Source organism: Scylla paramamosain, chromosome 27 (assembly GCF_035594125.1).
Source record: "Scylla paramamosain isolate STU-SP2022 chromosome 27, ASM3559412v1, whole genome shotgun sequence".
In the NCBI taxonomy this organism is placed as follows: domain Eukaryota; kingdom Metazoa; phylum Arthropoda; class Malacostraca; order Decapoda; family Portunidae; genus Scylla; species Scylla paramamosain.
This window is the reverse complement of record NC_087177.1, coordinates 13,219,309-13,234,904: the sequence shown is the minus strand read 5'-3', so window position 1 is coordinate 13,234,904 and position 15,596 is coordinate 13,219,309. Positions and strand designations below refer to the sequence as shown.

General features: G+C 41.1%; 2 protein-coding genes across 2 annotated transcripts in view; one reads left to right on the top strand and one right to left on the bottom strand.

The window, feature by feature from the left end:
* The window catches only part of LOC135114412 (uncharacterized), a 170,109-nt gene that overhangs the window by 74,345 nt on the left and 80,168 nt on the right, over positions 1-15,596 (top strand). The gene's annotated exons all lie outside the window — the stretch shown is intronic.
* Positions 1-15,596, bottom strand: part of LOC135114244 (chondroadherin-like) — a 54,310-nt gene that overhangs the window by 13,346 nt on the left and 25,368 nt on the right. The gene's annotated exons all lie outside the window — the stretch shown is intronic.

Below are 15,596 nucleotides of genomic sequence, written 5' to 3'. Positions count from 1 at the left end.
GAAGGAAGGAGAGGAGGAGGAGGAGGAGGCAGGCAGGAGATACATCTTTTGTTTGTGAGAGCCAACAAAACACCACAACATGGGAGATGAAGACACTGCTTGGGGCCGAGAAAAAATGAAAAGAAAAATAAAATAGAAGGGAGACACTCAGGTTATTGGAGCAGAGGGGAAGGAGGAGGAGGAGCAGCAGGAGGAGGAGGAGGAGGAGGAACATGTCGAGGGTACGGAGGAAGGAGGGTTGACGGTGCAACACCACGGCAAGAAACTCACTGAAGGGGAAAGAAGAGATGAAGGGGGAGAGAGGAGAGAGTGAGAGTGAGTGACGCAGCAGCAGTCTTAATGATGAACACCTGAGGAAACACATTAATCCAGGTAAGTACTTAGCGAGAGAGAGAGAGAGAGAGAGAGAGAGAGAGAGAGAGAGAGAGAGAGAGAGAGAGAGAGAGAGAGAGAGAGAGAGGAGGGGGGTAGGAAGAATCAGGTGGAAAACAGAGAAGAGAAAAAAAGAAAGAAGGGAATGGTTTGTGCTCTGATGGTATAGAGAGAGAGAGAGAGAGAGAGAGAGAGAGAGAGAGAGAGAGAGAGAGAGAGAGAGAGAGAGGGAGGGAGGGGAGAAGGGAGGGAAATGGAGGGAAGGGAGGTGAGGTGATCTATAATATTCTCAACTTTAGTCATCCTCCTCTTAGTAATTTGCCTCCTTGATAAGCTCAACTCCAAACTCTAAGCTGATCGGGGCTTTGGTGAGATTGTGCAAGTTTCCGGGACAATCTAGTTCGCTGGCGGCCGAAAGTTTCCCCCGGAGGCGAGGTTAACAATGTTCTCTCGGGGGTAAACAGGAAGAGCACATGGTTTAGCAGACTCCAGGACAGAAAGCGAGGAGGATCAGGGCGAGGAGCAAGACTGAGAGGGAGAGAGAGAGAGAGAGAGAGAGGGAGAGAGAGGACGAGTGCTGGAGGTAATTGAGGATGAGAAGGATGTGGCTGGTTTACAGGATGGGAGGTGGAGGGGGCAGATGACAAAGGAGGAAATAGGGAGCTGGAAAGATAAAGAAGAGAAGTGGGGAAGAAATGGAATGAAGGATAGGATGATACGAAGATCCGTGCGTGAGGAGGAAGAGAAAAATAGCTACGTGGAAATGAGAATAGAAATAGAGGAAGAAGAAAGGAGAAAAAGACGAAGAAAAGCAATGAAGGATGAGAGTAGAAAGAGAAAAGGAAGAGATACGATAAAGGGGGAAGAAAACGGAGGGATATGGTTAGGTAAGAAAAGGGGAATGGAACTAAAAGAGATGAAGAAAGGAAGAATGGAACAGGAAATGGGAAAGGAGGAGATAGAGCTGGAGGAAAGGAATGAGAGAGAGGATTAGAGTGCGGAGAAAAGGATTGAAGAGTGTAAAAGGAGGAAGAAGGGAAGGAAAAAAACGAGATTGACAGGGAAGAATGGATGGAGGGGGTAGCAGTGGAGGGGAGGAGGGGAAGGAGAGAAGGGGAGATAGAATAGAAGGATATGATTGACTTAATGTTATTTATATCCATTTTCACCTCGCATTATTTTCTATTATTGCTTTTATTGCTAGAGGAGGAGGAGGAGGAGGAGGAGAAGGAGGAAGAGGAGGAGGAGGAGGATTACATAACGTAATACTAGAGTGAGAATAAAAGGAAAATTATATAAAATTACATAGCTCTATAATATTATGAGGACGAGGTTTAAAAATTACAGAATAACAAGGGAGGAGAAGGAGGAGGAGGAAGAAGAGGAGGAGAAAGATAATAAAACAAAGCACAACACTATAAAGAAGAGGATTTCATAGGAAATAACAGAAAGAGGAGGAAGAGGAAGAGGAAGAATGAGAGGAGATCCAACACAACACAAAACTGAATCCACGCAACATTTTAATCTTTTCTCTGTCTTTTATTCTTTGCATGTACAACTTTCGCTCTTTATGTACGTTTGTGTGTGTGTGTGTGTGTGTGTGTGTGTGTGTGTGTGTGTGTGTGTGTGTGTGTGTGTGTGTGTGTGTGTGTGTGTGTCCATCATTAGATATAAAATTGGTCTGCATTTAATTTTTGACATTTCTGTTATTAATCCCTTCGTTTCGTTTGTATGTCCTTTTTCTTTTCTTTTTTTTCCCCGATTTCTCTTTCTCTTTCTTTAATACTTTCATTGCTCTTCATTTTCATTCTTTTAAGTCGCGTTTCCTTTGTTTTCTCTTTTTTTCTTTTTTTAAATTATATGGAGCAAATTTAAGAGCAGATGGTATAAGGAAGGGACTGTTTTGTAAGTTTCATACTGTCACTTTTATTTAAATTCTTGTTCTTTCATTACATTTCATTCAGGTTCTATTTCATTTTAATTTCTTATTCCCCATTTAGATTTCATTAAAGTTCTTTTGTTTTATATATTGACTCGCATTTTGCTCAGTTATCATATTCTCCCCTCTATTTATCTTTACGATTCGCCTAATATTATTTTGGTTTCAGTTTTCAGTCCCTCCTTACATTTCATTCAAGTGCTATTTTTTTTTATCTGTTACATCGCATTCTATACAGTTATCACATTCTCTCTTATTTACTTATCTTTACAAATTGTAGTTATATTTCTGTCATCCACTGCAAAACATTCCATTAATTTATCGAATGGTCTTCTTAATTTATCTTCATAACTCATATTTCTATCACCCATTACGCTACAGTCCAGTCAGTTATCGTGTGGTCTTCTATATTTACCTTCCCAGTTCGTAGTTATACTTTTGTCACCCATTACGTTACACACCATTCAGTTATCTTCTCATTATCTCACTTCCCTTTATATCATCAGCAACTTCCTTCAATTAAATGTTCTCTGTGTAGCTATGGGGTGTGGTGTGGGGTGTGGGTAATTAGTGCCTCCCTCACCTGCCCCTAATTAATTCCCTTTACTTATGTGTACCGTAATGAGTCCCTAAGTCCGTAATTGTTCACCTTGTATGGAAAAAAGACCTTCACCTGAATATTCTATGGTGTCATTTACTTATAATTTTTGATGAAGGAAATTTATCAACTGGCTTTTATTTCTGTCTGTCTCTTTATATCTCTGTGTTTATATGTGTCTGTATCTTTGTCTTCTGTCTTTGTGTCTCATGTGTCTTTCTCTGTGTCTCTGGTTCCCTCTTCTTTTGTTATCTTTACCCTCTGTTGCTTTGCTTGTCTTGTCTACAAAATCCCCCCCCCCCTCTCTCTCTCTCTCTCTCTCTCTCTCTCTCTCTCTCTCTCTCTCTCTCTCTCTCTCTCTCTCTCTCTCTCTCTCTCTCTCTCTCTCTCTCTCTCTCTCTCTCTCTCTCTTAGTCACCACCTCTTATCTCCCTTCACACTATGACTACCTTGCCTCTCCCCCCTACCCTTCCTCACCTCACTCTCCCAGCATACCTACCACAATCTCTCCTTTCCTCCTTTCCTGCTTCCTTTCTATCCTTCTCTTCCTCCCATATCCTCTCCTTTCACCCTTCTCTGCCTTGATATTTCCTCAGCTTACCTTCCATTTCTCTCTCCCCTTTCTCTCACACATCTCTCCTCTTCTCTTTTTCTATCTAGTTTTCTGTCCCCTTCTCTTCCTCTCCTCTTTTTCCCATATCTTCCCTCTTGCTCTTCCCCCCTATACATTCTACTAACATACTACTTCTCTCCCTCGCAACTCTCCTTTCCTTCCTTACCCTCTATCTTCTGCCTCACCTTCCAAACCTTTCCCTCTCTCCCGTTTTCTACAGTCTATCTCACATGCCTCCATCTCTCATCCTTCCTTACACGCTCCCCCTTGACAGTACTGTGTGTCCACGAAGCTACTAGTTTCCCAGTAGAAAAGTAGTAGTAGTAGTAGTAGTAGTAGTAGTAGTAGAGTACTGTGTGTAGATAGACATTACAAGATCGATTAAAAACACAGAACATGGTAGAAATTTAGTGTTTCCTTATTAAAGATGAACTTCGAAAGCGAAATTAAATAAAAAAATAAATAGATTGATTTTTTAGTTCCCTTTTGTGAGGAAGAATAAGAGCAAGAGAGAGAGAGAGAATCGGACAGAAACAGACAGACAGACAGGCAGAGGTACACCATTACGGCAATTTTGTGCACGAATATATAGTCCTTTGGCGTAATTTTTTCCCTTTCTTTTTTTCTCTCCCTTTTTCCTCGTACCTTATCTTTATGAACCGCCGTGTCGTGCCGAGCGTGTCTCTGTCTGGCGGAGAGATTGGCGTTTCTTGCATCCTGTTACTTATTCATCCATTTACTTATTCTCTCTCTCTCTCTCTCTCTCTCTCTCTCTCTCTCTCTCTCTCTCTCTCTCTCTCTCTCTCTCTCTCTCTCTCTCTCTCTCTAACAAACTATCTTTTACATTTTAGTCACGAGATATTATAGTTTCTGGGCAATTTTTTGTAACTCTCTCTCTCTCTCTCTCTCTCTCTCTCTCTCTCTCTCTCTCTCTCTCTCTCTCTCTCTCTCTCTCTCTCTCTCTCTCTCTCTCTCTCTCTCTCTAGTTTTTGTCTTCTTTTTTTGTATACAGGTGTGGTTACAGGTGCGTTATGACGATCCTGATGGCGATATGTACGACTTGCAGGTGTGCACGGAGACGGCCACATCTGCTCCTACATGGTGATTACTTGCCTTATATTTTTCCCCTGGTTTCTTTTTGCTTAGGTATGTCTTTTTTTGTTTCATGTATTTTTTGGAGGGGAGATTTTTTATTATGTGTATTTTTGTGTGTGTGTGTGTTTCTTGTATGTATTTATCATGTATGTTTTTTTTTATGTATATCTTTTGTTTACGTCTGCAATCTTTATTTATTTGTTTTTTCCTTTTCCATATTTTGCGTAACGTTCATTTTATTTATTTATTTTTTCTGTCTGCATTGCATCTATCTATTCATTCATGCATTAACTCTTCCTATCTTCTTAATTATCTTCTTTCCTACTGGCTTTATATATACATTTACTTCTTATTCACTCAATCATTCACTTTCTTTCCATCACTTGCGTATGCATTCCCAAGTCCACTATTTCCTCGCTTCCTTTCATTTCTTCATTTGTTCACTTCTTTCCATTTTCTTTACTGTCGTGCCTGGCGTAAGGGGGGACTGAGAAGAGAAAGAGGAGGAGGAGGAAGAGGAGGAGGAGAAGAAGGGAACCCTGCGTCTAGGGAGTGAAAGGCGCTATTTTCAGCATAAAAGACGACTGACAAAGTGACTCACGGCTCCCTGTTTTGGCTTTTGTGAGCATGGGTGGCGTGTGCGAGGCGCGCCGAAGGCAGGGCGCCTCAGCCAACCCACGCACGCACCCGTCTCATTAAGCACGCCCTCACCTTTGAAGCTTGGGGTGGGGGCGGTGGCGGTGGCGCGTGGAGGCGTGAGGGCGTGTAGGTGCCAGGCGTGGAGGACAGGGCGGCGCCGCCTTGACCTCCGCCAGTGACCCCGCGTAACTTTGTCTCTCGTAGGATTTTCTTTATATAGATCTAAGGCGTTGTGGCGAATCTCTTTTATGTTTTTTTTTTTTTTTTTTAATGGGGATAATTTAAATGATGTTTTATTTTGTTTCATTCGCTTCATGATTTATTGTGAGATTTATTCGTTACCTCCGCAAATTAATCTGTCTGTTTGCCGAACGATACCTAGGAAGACTAATCAGTGAATTTTCATTTTTTGAGGGAGGGGAAAGATTGGCTTTTAATCATGAGGTAATTCGTTATGCTTCAGACAGTTCTAGATATGTATGTCGAATCGATATTTTTTAAAAGTATTTTCAGATTTCTCGACATGACGTTCCTGCAGTGAGGACTTCCCTCGGGGCAGTGGTGTCTGAATGCCTTCTGTTTTTTATATGACGTCAAGGCTATTTCAACACACACACACACACACACACACACACACACACACACACACACACACACACACACACACACACACACACACACACACACACACACACACACACACACACTCAAAACTCACAATAAACTTAATGAATCCGACTCATTCAAGAATTACATCACCATATTAAAAAAAAAAAAAAACGTACACTATAATAACAATTTGTCATCTTTCCTCTCTCCATCACTATTTATATCAACGAAGAAAACATAATTCACCAAATCTCAAATCTCGTGTATTGCTGTGCATTTATATTCCCCTCATCACCGCGTTTGCTTTGGGCTGGAGGAGCGAGGAGCGTGGAGCGTGGCGCTGTGCCGTGACAGCTTTGCAGGAGGAGTTAGCAAGGCGTCCTCTTTGGGATAATTGCTTGCTCTGTTTACCCCGAGCTCGATCCAATCATGCCGACGCCGCGCGAGCAGGTAAAGGAGCACGACTCAATACTTTATCCTCTGGTAACGCGCATTCACTCTTAATACGATTTAGATTGGCACAGTGGCGCTAGTTCCTCTTGCCGCCCCCTGATGCCCCGCGTGTCTCAGTGGTGGCCCGCTGGAGTGTGCCCGGGCGAAGGAGGATCACGGCCGCTTACCCTCTTAGTCACGTCGATATGGAAGCGAGAGATGAAGGAGGAGGTGGAGGAGGATGGAAGGATTAGATGGATTAGAAGATTAGCCCTATAGGTTTCTCGCTGACCTATCACTAATCTGGCTTTGTTATCTTAAGGTTCATTCATGGAGAGTGAGATAGTGGAGATGCGACGTTCTCTCCTCCTCCTCTACCTCCTCCTCCTCCTCTTTCTTCTTCTCCTCTTCCTCTATCACACCTCCTCTTTTTCCTCCTCCTCCTCCTCCTCCTCTTCCTCTTCCTCTACCTTCTCTTTCTTATTCTCCTCTTCCTCTATCACACCTCTTTTTCCTCCTCCTCCTCCTCCTCCTCTACCACCTCCTCCTCCTCCTCCTCCTCTACTATCTTTTCCTCCTCCTCGTCTACTACCTTCTCCATCTCGTCCTCTTTATTTCTATTCTTATTATTATTCTTATTTCTCCTTTTCCTCCTCTACCACCTTCTCATCATTCTATTATTATTCCTCCTCCTCCTCCTCCTCCTCCTCCTCCTCCTGTAAGTAATATTATGTAATGCAGTCTCAGTTCCCAGCAAATAAGTGAATAAATAAATGCGCAGATGGACGGAAGAATAAATTGATAGCTACGTAAATGAATGCACAAATAAGTCGATAAATGTTTAAATAAATGAATGAACGTATGAGTGTATTTGTGGAGATGTGAGGGAATGGATTAATAAATGAGGTAACAGATATGAGAGAGAGAGAGAGAGAGAGAGAGAGAGAGAGAGAGAGAGAGAGAGAGAGAGAGAGAGAGAGAGAGAGAGAGATGTGCACGTGACCTGTTGCTGGTGATTTAAAAGCATGTGTATGAAAACTGAGAGAATCTAAAGAAGTAGGGGGAGAAATTCTCTCTCTCTCTCTCTCTCTCTCTCTCTCTCTCTCTCTCTCTCTCTCTCTCTCTCTCTCTCTCTCTCTCTCTCTCTCTCTCTCTCTCTCTCTCTCTCTCTCTCTGTGTGTGTGTGTGTGTGTGTGTGTGTGTGTGTGTGTCTATGTAGGGTGTGTGTTTAAATTTAGTCTGGCAGTGTACCTGCTTGCGCATCTGAGCAGAATTTATCCTTCCAGCCTCCTTTCATCCTTTGTTTTTCCAGCACAGGTAAAGGAAATGACTCGTGCCATTATTCTGAAAGGGGATATTTTTGACGTGCGTGGCTTGAACATTTTAACTTCCCCCTCATTTTTATTTTTCCCTTTTCATCCTTATTTTTTTTTAATCTCTCTCTCTATATTCGTGATTTCAGTTTATTTTGACGCTGCTCTCTCTCTCTCTCTCTCTCTGTTTTTTTATGATGGTAGTTGTGGTGATGGTGGTTATATCAGTGGTGGTAATGGTGGTGGTTGTGGTAGATAAGAGACTGGTGGTGGGTGTAATATTGGTGGTGTTGAATACTAAACGCTTTGGGATTAAACGTGGATTTTTTTATTATCTTTGTTGATGTTTTCATTAGATGGGTTTGTGATTTTGGTCGTAACTGGAGTCGTAGTCTTCGCTGTGGTGGTAGAGGTGGTGGTGGTGGTGGTGGTGGTAATGGTGAATTATGAACTTATTAGGTGAAAGAAGGTTTTATATTATTTTCTTTGATCCTTACTTAGTGGTGGTCGCAGTAGTGGTCGTAATGGCGCTTGTAGTGGCAGTGGTAGTGATGGAAGTGATGTAGTTTTTTCTTATTTTTGTGGTCGAAAGATGAATTTTATTTGGCATTTTCTCTGTGATGGTCTTGGAGGTGATCGTGGATGGTGTGAAACGGTCCATTTTTAGAAGAATTATGGATTGGTAGTGTCAAGATTAATTTTCTCTGTTATAGTTAACCTTCATGGTGACAGTGGTAGGGATAGCAGGGGTAAACAAATAATGGACAGTCAGTTGTGTATTTTCTCTGGCAGGGGGGAAGGGCTTAAGGAAGGGGAAGGAGCAGTAGCAGTGTTCATCTCTCCACCTAAATAAATAAGACAGTAGTAAAAGAGAAAAATCGTGTGAGTCTTCGCTTTGCACAATTAATAGGAACTGGAATATGACAGTGACATCAATAAAAGAAAGTCCCTGTCGACCGGTCTTTTAGTCTTGTGTCTCCTTCACCTGCTGGCTGGTTGCCTCCTGTCTCTTCTCCCTCTATTCCTCCCTCGCCTCCACACACTCATACTTATCTGCTTTCTCCTCACATCTCTTTTTTATATATCTTTTTTTTTTTTTTATTCCAAGATTAATAAAGATAGATTTCAAAAGAAGAGATAGGAAAGTACTCTTGAAGAAGAGTGGCTAATGAATGTTTAGACTGAAAAGAAGAGGTAAAAAGTAACGTTGTCAAATACAGTAGTTGATAGATGAGATATATATATATATATATATATATATATATATATATATATATATATATATATATATATATATATATATATATATATATATATATATATATATATATATATATATATATATATATATATATATATATATATATATATATATATATATATATATATATATATATATATATATATATCTCATCTATCAACTACTGTATTTGACAACGTTACTTTTATATATATATATATATATAGAGAGAGAGAGAGAGAGAGAGAGAGAGAGAGAGAGAGAGAGAGAGAGAGAGAGAGAGAGAGAGAGAGAGAGAGAGAGAGAGAGAGAGAGAGAGAGAGAGAGAGAGAGAGAGAGAGATTGTAAGTGACGCAATCAGGAAAAGCGAAGATGATGAAGATAAGGAGTCCCAGGAACTCACTCTCAACTAATTCTCCTCTGTAAATGAAGGAGAAGAGTGAATCTGGAAGATTATTATTGCAGTACTCGGAACAGGTATAGTGTCGTCAAGCCATAACTTCTCCTCCTCCTCCTCCTCCTCCTCCTCCTCCTCCTCCTCCTCCTCCTCCTTGGGCCTTCACTGCCACCTCTGACTCATCCTCTTCAACGTTTCGAGAAAATATGAACTCTTGTATCCTTGCGCGGTGTCTCTGTTCACAACACTCCTCTTCCTCTTGCTCTCCTGCTCTCATTCCTCCCCGTCCTCTTACCTCACTGCGCTCCTTCAGATTCCCGCTCGTCCGCCTCCTTTTATCCTCGTTCGTTCTTTTCTTTGCTTTATTTTCTTTCATTTCCTCCGTTCCTCAAATTCTCCTACAACTTCTTCCCTTATTTTTTCGTGTTTTATCCATTTTTTTCTTTTCATTCCTTTTTTTTGTCGTTTCTTTCTTGTGTTCATGTATTTTCTGTGTTCTTGTTTTCCTTCTCTTTCTCTTCCGACTCTTTTTTTTTTTTTTAACTTTATATTCTTCTTTTCTCCAATTCCTTTTCGTGTTCTTCCCGCTTTTTTGTCTCCGCTCTCATCCGTACATTCGTCCTCCTTCGTCCTTGTACTTACTTGTTCTCCTTTCCTTCATTCAATATTTTCATCCTGTCCGTGTTTTTTTTTTTTTTTCAATTTCCTTGACGTGTTACATTCTCCCTTTTCTTGTTCTTGTTCCCTTGTCTCGCACCTCCCCGTCATCTCCGTCCTCGTCCTTGTTTTCCTTTTTTTTCCTTCAATATTTTCGTCGTGTCCTTTCTTTACGTGTTATATCCTCCCTTTTCTTGTCTTTGTTCTCCTCGCCCCACACCTCGTCGTCCTCGTCCTTGTCCTTATTATCTTCTTCCTTTAATATCTTAGTCTTGTCCTTTCTTTATACGCCACATTCTCCCTTTTCCTGCCCTGGTTTTCCCCGTCCTCGCCTCCTCGTTTTTGTCCTCGTTTCATCACTGTCCCTCAGTACTTCCATCCTCTCCTTCGTGTTTTCCCCATTTGCTTTACGTCCTACAATCTCCCTTTTCTTGTCCTCGTTCTCCTCGTCCTCGCCTCCTCGTCCACGTGCCCGCCCCATCACTGTCCCTCTCGCTGCGTATCCAATCAGTGCTCGAGGCCACAACCCCATTTTAGTATCGAAAATCAGTATAACAGAACCATCCTTTTGCCACATCGCCCATAGGAGTCGCTGTGACTACCCCCTTTCAATATGACATTCCTCTCTCCCTCTTGTCTTTCCCTCCTGCTTCCTCTCCCTCTCCTCGTCCCTCACGTCTCTCCAACTCCAGCTCCCCTCCATTCCTCGTTCCTCGTCTCCCCTCCTGGTCATTCGGTCCTATTCCTTCTCTTGCGTTCTCTCTCTATCTCTTTTCTCTTTCCCTTTCCCTTTCCATCTCCCTTGCTTTCGCTGCCAGCTTTCCAGTTTTCATTCTCTTCCATCTCTCCAAGTTATTCCACGCCTCGTATTCTCTTCTTTCTCTCCTCTATACCTCACCTTTCTCTCCCTCTCTTTTTCTCTCTCTCTACTTGCTTCATTTTTCCTCCCATCCTTTCTTCAACTTCACTTTTGCATTTCCATTCCCATATTTCTCTCTCCTCTCCTCTTGTCCCATTTGTTCAGTTTTTTTCTCTCTCTCTCTCTCTCTCTCTCTCTCTCTCTCTCTCTCTCTCTCTCTCTCTCTCTCTCTCTCTCTCTCTCTCTCTCTCTCTCTCTCTCTCTCTCAGCCTCTCCCCTCCTTCCTATTCTCTCTCACGCTGCCACAAACAGACCTTCACCGCCTCTCTATACGGACTGCCATCACATCCACAGGTAGTCCTTGCTCTGAGTTAAGAACAAGTCAGGCAGTTTGTACGCAAGGGTCTGTGTGGGTTGTGTGATGTGTTTCGTGTGATTTTATGGAGCCACGTGTAATTAACTTTGTTTTTCTTCATGTTTCTGATAGGAGGTGTGGAGATGTGTGGTTGTTTTTAGTACATGTTTGTGTTCTTAAGTTTTCCAGCATTCATTTTACTGTTAGCGGTGTTTATATGTCTAGTCATCTCATAGGCCAACAATTCTTTAAGTATTTGTTCTTTCTATGTAATATATATCTCCAGTTTACTATAAGCTGTGTTTAATTATGCCTGCTCTTCTTATAGATCAATGTAATGCATATTTTATCAAGTCCTCCCACTCTCAGTTTATTTGTAGCTGTTTATTTCCGTCTCTTTATCTTGTAGATTAAAAGCTCTTTCAATATTATTTTTTCCTATGTAATGCATTTCCTCCCAAGAAGTCCCACATTGAGTTTACTGCTATTTATTCATCCGTTTTCTCCTCAAAGACCGACATATCTCTGTTTACGTGCTTTAATTCTTTACAATACCACATATGAAAATAGACATAACATCTTACAATCTCTTACAATGTCTTACATGTTTGTGCCCAGTCCTCTGCCACTCTTTTCCTCCATCTCCCCGCACTTCCAGGCCTCATCCTCAGCCCTTTCTCACAAAATCCCCTTCTACTCTCACTCCATTCTTCCACTTCTCCAGACTCTCCAAGATTAATTTCCCTTCCACTCACTACTTTTCTTTCCTCCGCCCTCTCCCTCTCCCTCTCCTCCTAATCCACTTCTTTCCCTCTACCAACCACATCATTTTCATTCTCTTCCACCCTTACTCTCCCTCTTCCTCTTCCACCTCTCGTCCTGTCTTTCTTTCATGTCTTGCTTTTTGCTCTTCCTTTCACCCACGCCTCTCCTCTCCTCTCCCCGATAAGATGTTGAGAACAAGTATCAGGTAACGAACAAGACTACGGACCTTAGAGAGAGAGAGAGAGAGAGAGAGAGAGAGAGAGAGAGAGAGAGAGAGAGAGAGAGAGAGAGAGAGAGAGAGAGAGAGAGAGAGAGAGAGAGAGAGAGAGAGAGAGAGAGAGAGAAAGCCATTCACACGCCACTTAGGACTTCCGGAAATACACTGTAAGCTGTGAGTGTGTGTGTGTGTGTGTGTGTGTGTGTGTGTGTGTGTGTGTGTGTGTGTGTGTGTGTGTGTGTGTGTGTGTGTGGAGAGAGAGGAAGAGACGAAAAGTTGGATGTACTTATTAAGAGAGAGAGAGAGAGAGAGAGAGAGAGAGAGAGAGAGAGAGAGAGAGAGAGAGAGAGAGAGAGAGAGAGAGAGAGAGAGAGAGAGAGAGAGAAATTGACTGAAGGGCATCGAACTTAAAGGAGAAAAAACCTAAGAAGTGTTGATTTTTTTTATTAAGAAGCAAAATAGGGAATGTAAGATATTTCTGAATTTTCTTCATATACGAGATTAACTCATGAAATTAAAAATATGGAAGGAAAATTTTGAGAGGGGAAAAATAAAGAAGAGGAAAATGTACTATGCTACTTCAGAAATTCACGTACACTGAATTTTGAGCTTAAGTGGAGAATTTATGAACACTGACCGTGAGCGAGGCAAAAAAAAAAAAAAAAAAAAGGGAGAAAAGGAAAACGGGAAAGAAAATGATGAATTTCAGTAGAACACTTTTCTCCCCCTAATTTTGAACGTGATAGAAAAGAAAGTAATTAAGTCTAAAGTGAAGATAATGTGTGTAAATACATTCTCTCACCTGAATCAAGACAGAACTAAGAAAAAAAAAAAAAGGAAGAAATATTAAAAAAAGTTCAGATATTTTTTGGATATAGACAAGAAGGAAAATTAAGAGCGAAAATGGAACAAGAGAAACAAAAAGAGAAAGAAAACAATAAACAAAAGACATCTAAATACTAATTTAAGACAAAGACAGGGAAAGAGAAAAAGGGAAAGAGACAGAGATTAGCAAACGACCTTAAGTGTACTGACCTCACTACGACATGTTGAAACGTGTATAGAGGAAGGCTGAGAATGTGTGGAATGGGGAATAGAATCGAGAGAGAGAGAGAGAGAGAGAGAGAGAGAGAGAGAGAGAGAGAGAGAGAGAGAGAGAGAGAGAGAGAGAGAGAGAGAGAGAGAGAGAGAGAGAGAGAGAGAGAGAGAGAGAGAGAGAGAGAGAGAGAAACAGTGGCAGACAGAGAAGAAAAGATAAGAGAACACAAGAGAGAGAGAGAAAAGCTAAATCAAGACAGAAAGACAGAGAAACAGAAAGAAAACCAGAGAACCAGAGACAAAGAGACAGACAACTATCCCCTATAGACAACAATTCCTCTTCTTCAATGACACTCAACTGTCCCCCTCTTCTACTCTGAATATCCCCAGTCAGTCCTTTACTTATAATCTAAGCTGGAAACTTCACATCTCATCTCTAGCTAAAACAGCTTCTTTTGAAGTTCGGTGTTCTAAGACGTCTCCGCCAGCTGCTAACTCTGTACAAGGGCTTTATTAGTCCATGTATGGAGTATGCTTCACATGTCTGGGGGGATTCCACTCATACAGCTCTTCTAGACAGGGTGGAATCAAAAGCTTTTCGTCTCATCAGTTCCTCTCCCCTAACTAACTGTTTTCAGTCTCTTTCTCATCGTCGTAATGTTGCATCTGTTGCTATCTTCTTCCGCTATTTTCATGCTAACTGGTCTTCTGATCTTGCTAACTGCATGCCTCGCTGCACAAGCTTTCTTCTTTCTCTCATCACTACTCTGTCCACTTCTCTAATGGAAGATTTAACCAGTATTCTCAATCATTCATTCCTTTCTCGGGTAAACTCTGGAACTCTCTTTCTGCTTCTGTATTTTTACCTTTCTGTGACTTGAACTCCTTCAAAAGGGAGGTTTCAAGACACTTATCCTTCAATTTTTGACTACCGCTTTGAACCCTATTGGGGGACTGGCATCTCAGTGGACCTTTTTTTTTTTTTTTACTGGATTTTTGCTGGCCTTGGCCGGACTCCCTCCTACATAAAAAAAGAAAAAAGACAAGAGAAGCGTCAGGAAGAAATTACACCTCAAAAAAATAATTGAGTAGAGAGAGAATACGAGTATATATCAAACGCAATTGATTTCTTTTATCAATTAAAGTGAATCAGGTAATTTGCATTATTCGCTCACAGGTAGCAAGTAATGGCCCTTGACGTGCAGGTGTAATGAGTGTTGAGTAGCGGGGTGTTGCAGAGAGAGAGAGAGAGAGAGAGAGAGAGAGAGAGAGAGAGAGAGAGAGAGAGAGAGAGAGAGAGAGAGGGATGCTTAGAGGTAATTCGAATTGTAATGAAGAATTTAAATATGAATGATTAAAGATAGATTTGCGAGATTTTTGTGTGTTGTGGTAGTAGTAGTAGTAGTAGTAGTAGTAGTAGTAGTAGTAGTATTGGTATTAGTAGTAGTTGTTGTAGTAGTAGTAGTAGTAGTAGTAGTAGTAGTAGTAGTAGTAGTACTAGTAGTAGTAGTAGTAATGATGAAAATAATAATAACAATAATAGACTGGAGTATTAAAAAGCCACACTTATTAAGTATTTGCAGTGTGTGTGTGTGTGTGTGTGTGTGTGTGTGTGTGTGTGTGTGTGTCTTTCTATCCGTCTGTCTAGTGTCTATCCCATGCTAACAAAATAACTGAAAGACAAAAAAAAAAACAAGGAAAGAAAGAAAAAAAGGAAAGACAAATGTAAGATACAGACAAAGAATAATGTTCAGGTTCCTTCCCTCGTGTGATTTACTACTGGAATCATTGTTGCGCTTCGTCTTGGGTCCAGTGAAGACAAAACGGACTCATCATCATCTATTGGAACTATTTGTTGTGCGTAATAAAGTGACCGTAGCGAAGGAAACCCTTTTATTTCCCCTAATGTTTGTGGCCTTCATTCCCCCTACATCTTTTCTTCTTATTCTCGTCTAGTCTGCCCGTCTTTCCTCTTCATGTTTCCTTTCTGATCCTTCTTTATCTTAGTCATTATTTTTTCGTTGCATTTTTTTTTGTTTTCTTTCCTTTTTTCCTTCTTTCTTATTATTTTCCTTTCGTTTTCTTTCAATTCTTTTCTTTTCTTTTATATCCTCTCTTATTCTTCCCTTTCTTTACTTTTATCATTATTATCTTTCTTTTCTCTCCTGCTATCCCCTCATCTCTCTCCATCTCCTTTACGTTTGGTCTGTTTTGATTTTCTCTCTATCCTCATTTCTTCTCTCCTTTTCCTCTTCTTCAGTTATTTTCCCTTTCTTTTCTATCATTTCTTTTTTTCTCGCCATCTCTCCCTTTCTGTCCTCTCCTTTCTTCTTTATTTCTTCTTTCCTATCATATTAATTTTCCTCTACTTCTCCTCTCATCTTCCCTTTCCTTTCCTCTCCTCTCCTCCATCATCTCTCCCTTTCTTTTATTCTCTCTGGACATCATTCTGGGCCAA